Source organism: Tupaia chinensis, unplaced genomic scaffold (genome assembly GCF_000334495.1).
Source record: "Tupaia chinensis unplaced genomic scaffold, TupChi_1.0 Scaffold142180_1, whole genome shotgun sequence".
NCBI classification, from domain to species: domain Eukaryota; kingdom Metazoa; phylum Chordata; class Mammalia; order Scandentia; family Tupaiidae; genus Tupaia; species Tupaia belangeri.
In genome coordinates this window covers 36,673-47,479 of record NW_006202031.1, presented here as the reverse complement: position 1 = coordinate 47,479, position 10,807 = coordinate 36,673, and positions in this window count along the sequence as shown.

The following is a 10,807-nucleotide window of genomic DNA, read 5'->3' as shown; positions in this document are numbered from 1 at the left end:
ACAGACCATAATCAGTTATCTCTGTCCAAGACTCGAGTTTCTTATTTGTTACATGAACTTTTGTAGGCTGGCATCCTTGACTGGCAGGTTTCAGTCTTATCTATTTTGGTAAAGGGTAGAGAAATGGACCCATAAATGAATATTCTTTCTAATTTGTACATTTTCCACACTGTACATATATAGCTAGCAACCTTGGGCTTCAATGGCTCTAATTTACAGAGTTTTCTTTCTTTCTTATCTCCTAACATTCCCCTACATATAGGAAGGAACTTCAAAACATTTCTAGTAAAATTGAATTAAAGTATGAGTTGATGGGCTAGCAGGTAGCATGGTAATTAAGGTGCTGGACTCCCACATAGCTGACCATGGTTTCAGTCCTGGACCTGGTGGCTTGAAAATCACACCAGAAATGTGTGCATGCATATCCAAAGTCCCAGGAGTAAAATGGAGGAGAAATTGTGGTGTGGTCATCCCCCTTGGGGCATGATTTCTATCCCCTTGGGGCATGATTTCTCATTTTCTCTCTCACTGAAATTATGAGTTGAATTAGGTGCAAAAATTTTGAAATCCATGCCTACATTTCTCCAGTATATCTTTCTATGAAGTTTTCGAAGACCCCAGGTACTACATGCATCAAAAACTTCCTATAGTTCTCTTTCCTAACATGGAAACCTATGAAGTGCATCTATTTCATGCACTATAAATGCTTGACATACATGTAACCTGTGTCACTGATTTGAATTGCAAAGTCATATTTTTCCCGGTAATATACTTTCTAAATATTTTAATATGTTGTTTAACATACAGCAATACAAAAAAAGGTTTAAAAACTATATGTGAACCACTCTTCTGAAAAATAAAACAAAAAAAAAAAAACCCAGAAACCTCTCCTACTGGGACCAGCAGGTGGCGAGGTGGTTAAGATGCTGGATTGCCACATGACTGACAATAGTTTGAGTCCCAGACCTGGTGGCTAGAAAATTATGCTAGATATGTGTGTATGTGTGCCCAAAATTACAAGAGGAGAGTGAAGAAGGAATTGTGACATGGCCATCCCTTCTGAGGAGTGATTTCTTACTTTCCCTCTCACTGTCTCTCTCTCTCTCTGGAGAGTCCATGCACCCTATAGCAAGAAAACATTTTTTTTTAAAGGAAGAAAACCTGTTTCCTTGAAAACAAGAACTAAAAATATCACTATCTTTGTGCTTGTTTTGACCCCATGTGTGTGGACATATCCAGAGAACTTGCCTATAAAGCCTCCTATATACTTCTTCCTTTATGCCTTCTCAGCAGGGATGGGTTTCTCTTTATCCTGATATAACAATCAAAATTAAAGTCATAGTAATAGTATAAAAAAGGCAAATAAAAGGCTCTCATTGTTCTTTTATAGGTGAGTAATATTCCATGGTGTGCATGTGCCACACTTTTTCAATCCATTTATCTGTTCTTATATATTTGGGTTGATTCCATGTCTTAGCAACTGTAAAATAAATAAACAAGTTTTTAAAAATTAAAATAAAAGGAAGAAAAAAATTACAGCGTTGACCCTGTGTGAATTTGCATGTGGTCAAAATACTTTCAAAGGGCTGGTAGGTGGTGTGGTGGTTGAGGTGCTGGACTCCCACATGGCTGAGGCTGTTTGAGTCCTGGCAGCTTTGCTTTCTCATTTTCCCTTTCTCTCTCTCTTTTTGTTTTTAAAGAGAATTAAATTGTTTATGGATTGCACATGATAATGGAAGATACACAAGCTTTGTTCCCATCTAATCTAGTACCATTATTTAATTTAGATATATGGCATAGGACATGCCAACAATCATTTTGTATTAACCAAATTGTGACTTTGCTTGAGTGAACCTCTGAATGAACTTCAGGACACAATAACTGTCAGTTAAACTACACCAATGTTTTTGAAGACCACTGGCTTCTCCACCCAAGCAGGTAGTAAATGATGATTTAATTTCAAAATGGAACCTGTCACCACCCTGAAAGTGATTCTAACTTCACACTGTTGGGAAATTTACCAACATGGCTTCAGAGTAGACTAACTTTACATAGCACATTTTTTAAGAAGACACATATATTCAGCATCATGATCAGACTATTACATTTGGCAATCAACAGCATGGATCCCAAAGAAATCTACATTAAAACCCTTTGTTGGAATTCTTTACACTTTCCACAGAACAGAAACTAAAATCTATCTCTCCCTTATGATAATGTCTTTTACTAGACTGTTATGAAGTGTAGTTATGATGAGAAAATCCATGTGGTATGGTATAAAGATAAACAGTGATTTAATGTTTTAAAAAAAAGTGAAAAAAAAATAATATAAACGAAGTACCTTCAAAAGACTCCCAGAGGGCTCAGCACACATGTTCACTTATGTCAGTTAGCTCTTCAGGGAAGGAAATGCACTCTAGTAATGAGTGAGAGACATTACATGCTAAATACCACCCCTAAAGAAAGGTGATCACCATCTGAGATGAAGGAGTCAAGTGAGATAAAAGATTTATATGGTGGGACCAGCAGTTGGCATAATGGCTAAGTTGCTGGACTCCCATGTAGTCGACAGCACTTAGATTCCCAGACCTAATGCCTTAAACTCATGCTGGGTGCATGTGCATGCATGCCCAAGATCCCTAGAGAATGGAGGAGAAGGGATTACGGTGTGGCCATCCCCCCAGGGGGTGATTTCTTGCTTTCTGTCTCTCTGTCTCTGTCTTTCTGGTGAGCACATGCGCCCTATAGCAAAAACCTCTAAAAAAAGAATTATTTAATTTTAACAGTCAGTGAATCAATAGCCAATCTAAATTAGTAAAGTGAGTTCAGGGATAAAAGCGGGTGATGTCCTTAAACAGACTGACTCTGTGGAAAGATCACTCAGATTAATGTGAGGAACAGGGTCTTGCTGCTGTCCAAATCATACAGAGATGGTAAAGATGGAAATAGAAGAATGGAAGTGGGGATGGAAGGTGGGGACTGAATATGTGGAGGTCTGAAGAATGCATCTAAACATTACTAATCAATGCAAGCCATAGGAGGACAGTTTATATTCATTTTATTTAATTCTTTCAATAATTATGTGGAATTGGCAGAATTCTGATTTTATAAATTAAGAATATGAGATGTACACAGTGATGTTGCTTAGGCATCCAAGGACATGTGATGGGATCTGTATTGAAGTTCAGAGCTCACTGTTTCCAAGGCATTTACATTTCATAAGGTTTCTTTTAAACACGTTTAGAAATATTGGTAAATTATGGCAAATCTAGTACATGGAGTTTCTATTCACCCCATACATAATTTTCCCTTTTATATTATCTCCTCTCCAAGATACCCATTACATTCGGTCATTATTTCTCCTTAGGGTTCTCCAGGCTGTGAGAGGTTATCACACATTCTTTGTTTTTAATAAACTTGAAAGTTACAAAGAGCTCTGGTCAGATATTTTCCAAAATGTTCCTTGATTGATATTTGTCTAATGTGTATCTTATGGTCAGACTGGGGTTACAAATATTTTGTTTTTGTTTTTATTTTTAGATAGTTTTTTTCAGAGATATTTTTGCTATAGGGAGCATGTGCTCATCAGAGAGACAGAGAGACAGAAAGCAAGGAATCACCCACCAGGGGAGATGGCCATGGTGCAATCTCTTCTCCTCCATTCTCTTCTTGGGATCTTTGGCACACATGCACATGGGTTCAGCATGAGTTTTAAGGCACTAGGTCTGGAACTCGTACCATGGTTGACTACGTGGGATTCCAGCAACGTAACCATTATGCCATCTGCTGGTCCCTTGAAAGATATTTTTGCTATAGGGCCCATGTGCTTGCAAGAGAGGCAGAGAGAAAGAAAGCTAGAAATCACCCCCCAGGGGGTATAGACATGCTGCAATCCCTTCTCCTCCATTGTCCTCTCAGGATCGTGGGCACATACAAATGTACCCAGCATGAGTTTCAAGCTACCAGATCTAGGACTTGAACTGCAGTCAACCATGTGGGAGTGCAGTGATGTAATCATTACATCACCTGCTTGTCTACAAGTTTTTTTAATTGATTTTTTATTTTTACTTTTAATCACTGTACATCCTTACAGCATACATAATGAATTTTCCCCAGCATGAATCTATTGCATATTTGTCTAGTCCAAGACATTACCATGCATATTATCAACAACATATGGCTTCTTATGTTTGTGCCTATTAAATGTTTTTGCTTCCCCTGACTCCCCCTCCTTTTTCCCACCACCCACCTCCTCCTAAACTGTTTCTAGTATCTACAGTTTCCCCATACCCACAATCTATACCTTCTTCTATTTTTTTGTTTCTGTTCTAGAGCACTGCTATAGATATTCACTATATTAAGTGGGGACATACAGTGCCTGTCTTTCATAGTCTAGCTTGCTTCACTTGACATTAAAACCTCCATATTTGTTACCCTCCATATTTGTTCATTGGGTATCAAATGCCAGGGTCTCATTTTTTTTTTTGTTATGGCTGAGTAATATTCTATAGAGTATACATGCCACATTTTTTTTCAATCCATTCACATGCTCTTGGATATTTGGGCTTAGAAATTGTGAAGGATGTTGGTTACAAGTTCTGGAGAGAAACACCACAGAACTGGAGTGTCATATTCACCATGTTAAATTAAGAGTATGTACTATCAAATGACATATGACTTTTCACTGTAACATTGATTACCTTGCTGAGAGCCTGTCAGGTTTTTTTAATGATAAAATGGTTCCTTTTTTCTCCGTCTCAATTCTTATTATTTATAAAGATGATACAATGTGGTGCACACACTCAAGAAATGAAGAAAAATGTTCCATTTCTATGAGAGTGTAACATCATAAATTTGTAGATATTTTTGCATAAGAGATTTATCTATCTATCTATAATTGAACTTTACTTTTTACTTATAAGTATGGATTTACAAATATTTACTTTATACTTTGAATTACAACCAAATAGCACTTTGTTTTGTTGCTCAAATTGTTCCATCTTTGGACATTAAGAGTCCTGTCAGATAACTTCTCTCTCTCTTTGGTATATCCTCACTATAATGCATTTCTTAAACTTCCTTTCTCCCTGTTATTACAAGATGCTCCAGGCTCATCTTGTATAATTTCTAGTCTTAAAAATCAGCTGCTTTACCAAAGAAGCCTGGCTCCTTCTCTTGGAAAATGGTATTAGAAACCAAGCTCCATAGTCTCCGTGGGCTCATTGCTACCATGTTCTTTGATCCATCTCAGCTGACCTGCAAAAAAATCGTGTGTTTACTAACCCATGCTTTTATCTATATATATAAGCTTTAAATATGGGTCTCCAACTCTACTCTATTACCGCATGGATTATGATAGCCTCCTCTCTTTATTTATCAGTAAATTCACTCCATCGGTGAGAATTCTGGTTCCCCATGAGTCATTGATTTATTTTATTGGCCTTTTCCAGCATACATGTGGAAAAGGAGAATTGTTAACCAGTATCACAGTGTTTGCCTCACAGAATCTCATGTATTATTGCCGTATCATCGTCTGGCCTTTCACACATTTGTTGAATGTAAAAACAAGGGCCAGCCAGAGGCATGGTGGTTAAGGATGATGGATTCCCACATGGCTGACCGTGGTTCAAGTCCTGGACCTACCGGTTTGCTTTCTCACTTTCTCTGTCTTTCTTTCACACTCTGTCCCTCTCTTGTCAAATTAAAATAAACAATTAAATAAATGAAGTTAAATAAAATTATTCTTTATAAAAATATTTACTCTTTATACTGAAAAAATACAGTGGGATTGCCATTTGTTCACAATTCCAGTATTACATAAAATAGTTGCACAGACATGAAAAATAAGACATAGAATTAAGGGCCAGCAGATGGCCTAGTGGATACATTACTAGACTCCAGCATGGCCCAACTGCAATTCAAATCTCAGACCCGGTGTCTTGAAAATTGTGTGTGTGTGTGTGTGTGTGTGTGTGTGTGTGTGTGTGCACATGTATCCAAGATCCCAGAAGGACAATAGAAGAGAAGGAATTTCTGCATGGCAATCCCCTCAGGGGGGTGATTTCTCACTTTCTCTCCCACTGTTTCTTGTTTCTGTTTCTCTCTCTTCAAGTGTACACATCCTAATGGAAAAGCCTCTAAGAACTACATATAACTTTACAATGTATTACATTGCTTTTTCAAAAGGGATTGCCATGCATGTCAGTCAGTACAGAGACATTAATCTCCCCACTTCAACATTAAATATCCTTTTTATGTTTTCCCCAATCATTATTTTTATTATTCTAATTATTTTTTAAAACAGTCAATCGTGGAATGGGGGAAGTGAAGAGAAGAGGACAGAGAAAGATAGCAAGTGAACAATAGAGGGGCAGGACGTTAGTGAGAAACAGATATGGCTTATTAACTGTTGATAATGACATGTATGGTATTCTCAACTGGATTGGTCTGAGAAGTATTTCATGATGGGCAAAGTATTTTTACAAGCAGAATGAGAAGCTGGGGCTATTCTATCTGCTTCTATTTTCTAGAAATAATTGCGAAGAATTGATCTCAATTCTTCCTTAAAGTTTAGGTAGAATTCACATACACTTTGGTGAAGAATAAACACATTTTAATGTGTTTGTTGTAGGGTGTATGTACTTGCTGGGGAGAGACAGAGAGAGAAAGAAGATAAAGTTAGAAGGAAAGTGAGAAATCATCCACCATGGGGGATGGCCATGCTGCAATCCGTTCTTCATTCTTCTGCTGGGATTTTGGTCATGCATGCACATGTGCTCACTGTGAATTTCAAGTCACCATATCTGGGACTTGATCCGTGGTTAGCCATGTGGGAATCTGGTGTCTTAACAACCACTTCATCTGCTGGGCTCAAATTTTTAAAATGATTATTTTATATATGAAATAATTTCCCCATACACAGGATTTTCTTGTGGAAAAAAAAAACATAAATTTTTGTTTGAATTTTGTCATGATTATTGTGTGTATTTTCAATTCTCTAATGATGTGTGTGTGTGTGTGTGTGTGTGTGTATTGCATTAAACAATTTTATTTAAGTTCCTTTTCAGAATGCATGAATAGGAAATGAGTAAAATAGATCAAAGGCTATATAGAGACCAATGGTCACATAAAAGTTTAAGGTTAGCTTTACTGATTTATTTTAAATAAGGCAAGTGGATGTAGGCTTTGAATTAATATTTTTAAAGAAGTTCTTGCATATTTAATATTTCTAAGAATATAATCATATGAAGCTATTCATCCTTTAAGTCCTAATTATTGATTATGTTAATCTGTTCATTGTTGGTTTACAAAAATGCTATATATTTTTATATGGTTTTGAATGAAATCTTTACTTAATTTTATTATTTATTTGATTTGCTATAAGGCAAGTGCACCCAATAGGGAGAGACAGAGAGAGAAAGAGAGAGGAAAAGTGAGAAAGCAAGGTGGTAGGTCAAGGACTTGAGCCATGCCTAGACCTGTTAATAACCCCTATCTGTTTCTCACTAACGTCCTGTCTCTCTATTGTTCACTTGCTATCTTTCTCTATCCTCTTCTCTTCACTTACCCCATTCCACACTGTCCTATTCTCATTAAGTACCTTCACTGTGTTTATGTCCTCCGAATTTTTGCTCTCTATTATAGAGTGCGGATAGTCGGTATATATTGAGTGGATACATACAATATCTTTCTTTCATAGCCTGGCTTACTTCACTCAGCAATAGATCCTCCATATCTGACCATTTTCTATCAAATTCCAGGGTCTTGTTATTTTTTATGGCTGAGTAGTATTCCATAGAGTATATATACCACACTTTTCCAATCCATTCATCAGTTTGTGGACATTTAGGTTGGTTCCATGTCTTGGCAATTGTGAATAATGCTGCAATAAACATGGATGTGCAAGCACTTTTCTGACTGAGCGTTCTCCTGTCTTTTGGGTAAATACCCAGAAGTGGGATTGCTGGATCAAATGGTAGTTCTATTTGTAGATCTTTGAGGAACCTCCATATTGTTCTCCACAGTGGTTGAACTAGTTTACATTCCCACCAACAGTGTAGGAGGGTTCCCTTTTCACCACATCCCCGCCAACACTTATCACTTTTTATATTCTTAATCTTTGCCATTCTGACAGGGGTTAGGTGGTATCTCATTGTGGTTTTTATCTGCATTTCCCTTATGATGAGGGATGTCGAGCATTTCCTCATATGCTTTTTGGCTGTTCGTATGTCTTCCTTAGAGAGACTTTTGTTCAGCTCACTTTCCCATCTTTTAATCGGGTTAATCATTTTTTTTCGCATAAGGCACTTGAGTTCCCTATGTATTCTCGTTATCAGTCCCTTGTCTGAGGCATATTTAACAAAAATATTTTCCCATTCTGAGGGTTGTCGGTTCACACTTGTTACTGTGTCCTTTGCTGTGCAGAAACTTCTTAGTCTAATATAGTCCCACTTGTCTATTTTAGGGATTATTGCCTGTGCTTTGGGAGTCTTATTTAAGAAGTCTTTGCCTACTCCAATGTCTCCCAGAGTTTCCCCAGCATTTTCCACAAGTAGTTTTATTGTCTGAGGTCTTAGGTTCAGATCTTTGATCCATTTTGAGTTGACTGTTGTTAATGGTGAAAGATGGGGGTTCAGTTTCATCTTTCTGCAGGTGGATACCCAGTTTTTCCAGCACCATTTACTAAAGAGGTTTTCCTTTTCCCAATGGATTGACTGATATCCTTTGTCAAAGATCAGTTGGCTATAAGCTTTGGGAGTTATTTCTGGGGTCTCTATTCTCTTCCATTGGTCCACATGTCTGTTTTTATGCCAATACCATGCTGTTTTGATGACCACAGCTTTATAGTATATCTTGGGATCAGGGAGTGATATGCCTCCTACTCCATTCTTCTTACGCAGGATTGCTTTTGCAATACGAGGTCTTTTATGGTTCCAGACAAATTCTATAATTGTCTTTTCTAGATCTCTGAAGAATATCTCTGGTATTTTGATTGGAATTGCATTAAACATGTAGATTAATTTGGGTAGAATTGCCATTTTGATTATGTTAATTCTACCAATCCAGGAGCATGGGATGTCCTTCCACTTTTTTATGTCACTTTCAATGTCTTTTTTAAGATTCTCGTAGTTTTCTTTATAAAGGTCTTTGACTTTCTTAGTTAGGTTTATCCCTAGATATCTTATACATCTTGTGGCTATGGTGAAAGGGATTCCTTTCTTCAGCTCTGCTTCATTCAACTTGTTGTTCATAAATAGAAATGCTATAGATTTTTGGATATTGATTTTGTATCCTGCCACCTTACTGTATTCACTTATTACTTCAAGCAGTTTTTTCATGGATACCTTTGGGTCTTCTAAGTATACCATCATGTCATCTGCAAATAAAGATATTTTCAACTCTTCTTTGCCTATTCGAATGCCTTTAATACTGTTCTCTTCTCTGATTGCAATAGCTAAGACTTCCAGTACTATATTAAAGAGCAGTGGAGAAAGTGGGCAGCCTTGCCTAGTACCTGTTTTCAGAGGAAAAGCTTTCAGCTTTTCCCCATTCAGTATAATATTAGCTGTAGGTTTTTCATAGATTGCTTTTATTGTGTTCAGAAATGACCCTTCTATACCAATCTTACTGAGAGTCTTAATCATAAAAGGATGTTGTATTTTATCAAACGCTTTCTCCGCATCAATTGAGATGATCATATGGTTTTTATCTTTCTTTCTGTTAATGTGGTGTATTACATTTATGGTCTTGCGTATATTGAACCACCCTTGCATCCCTGGTATAAAGCCTACCTGGTCGTGATGAATGATCTTTGTTATATGTTGTTGGATACGATTTGCGAGTATCTTGTTGAGAATTTTCGCATCTATATTCATCAATGATATTGGTCTGTAGTTTTCCTTTTTTGTCATATCCTTATCTGTTTTGGGGATGAGGATGATGGAGGCTTCATAAAATGAATTTGGAAGGTTTCCTTCCTTTTGAATCTTTAGAAATAATTTTAGTAAGATAGGGGTTAATTCTTCCTTGAAAGTTTTGTAGAATTCACAAGTGAAGCCATCTGGGCCTGGGCTTTTCTTTGTTGGGAGATTATTAATTACTGATTCAATCTCCTGGCTTGTTATAGGTCTATTCAGATTCTCTATGTCTTCCTGATCCAATCTTGGTAGTTTATATGCATCCAGGAATTTGTCCATCTCCTCCAGGTTATCTTGTTTGTTGGCGTAAAGTCGCTCATAGTATCCTCTAATGATATTATGTATTTCTGCTATGTCCGTGGTAATATTGCCTGTTTCATCACATATTTGATTAATCTGGTTTCTTTCTTTCTTCTTCTTGATCAGTCTAGCCAATGGAGTATCGATCTTGTTGATCTTTTCAAAGAACCAGCTTTTGCTTTCATTTATTTTCTGTATGGTTCGTTTATTTTCTATTTCATTTATTTCTGCTCGAACCTTTATTATTTCTTTTCGCCTGGCATTTTGGGGGTTCGTTTGTTGTTGTTTTTCCAGTTCTCTGAGGCATGATGATAAGTTATCTACTTGCCATCTTTCCATCCTTTTCTTATGTGCACTAATTGCTATGAATTTCCCTCTTATGACTGCTTTTGCTGTGTCCCATAGGTTCTGGACACTTGTGTCCTCATTATCATTTGTTTCCATAAATTTGTTTATTTCAGCCTTAATTTCTTCAGTAGTGAAGAAGTCATTCAGAAGTAGGTTGTTCAGTTTCCATGTGTTCGTGTGTTTTCGGGGTTGTTTCTTGAAATTAATCTTGAGTTTAATTCCATCATGGTCAGAGAAGATGC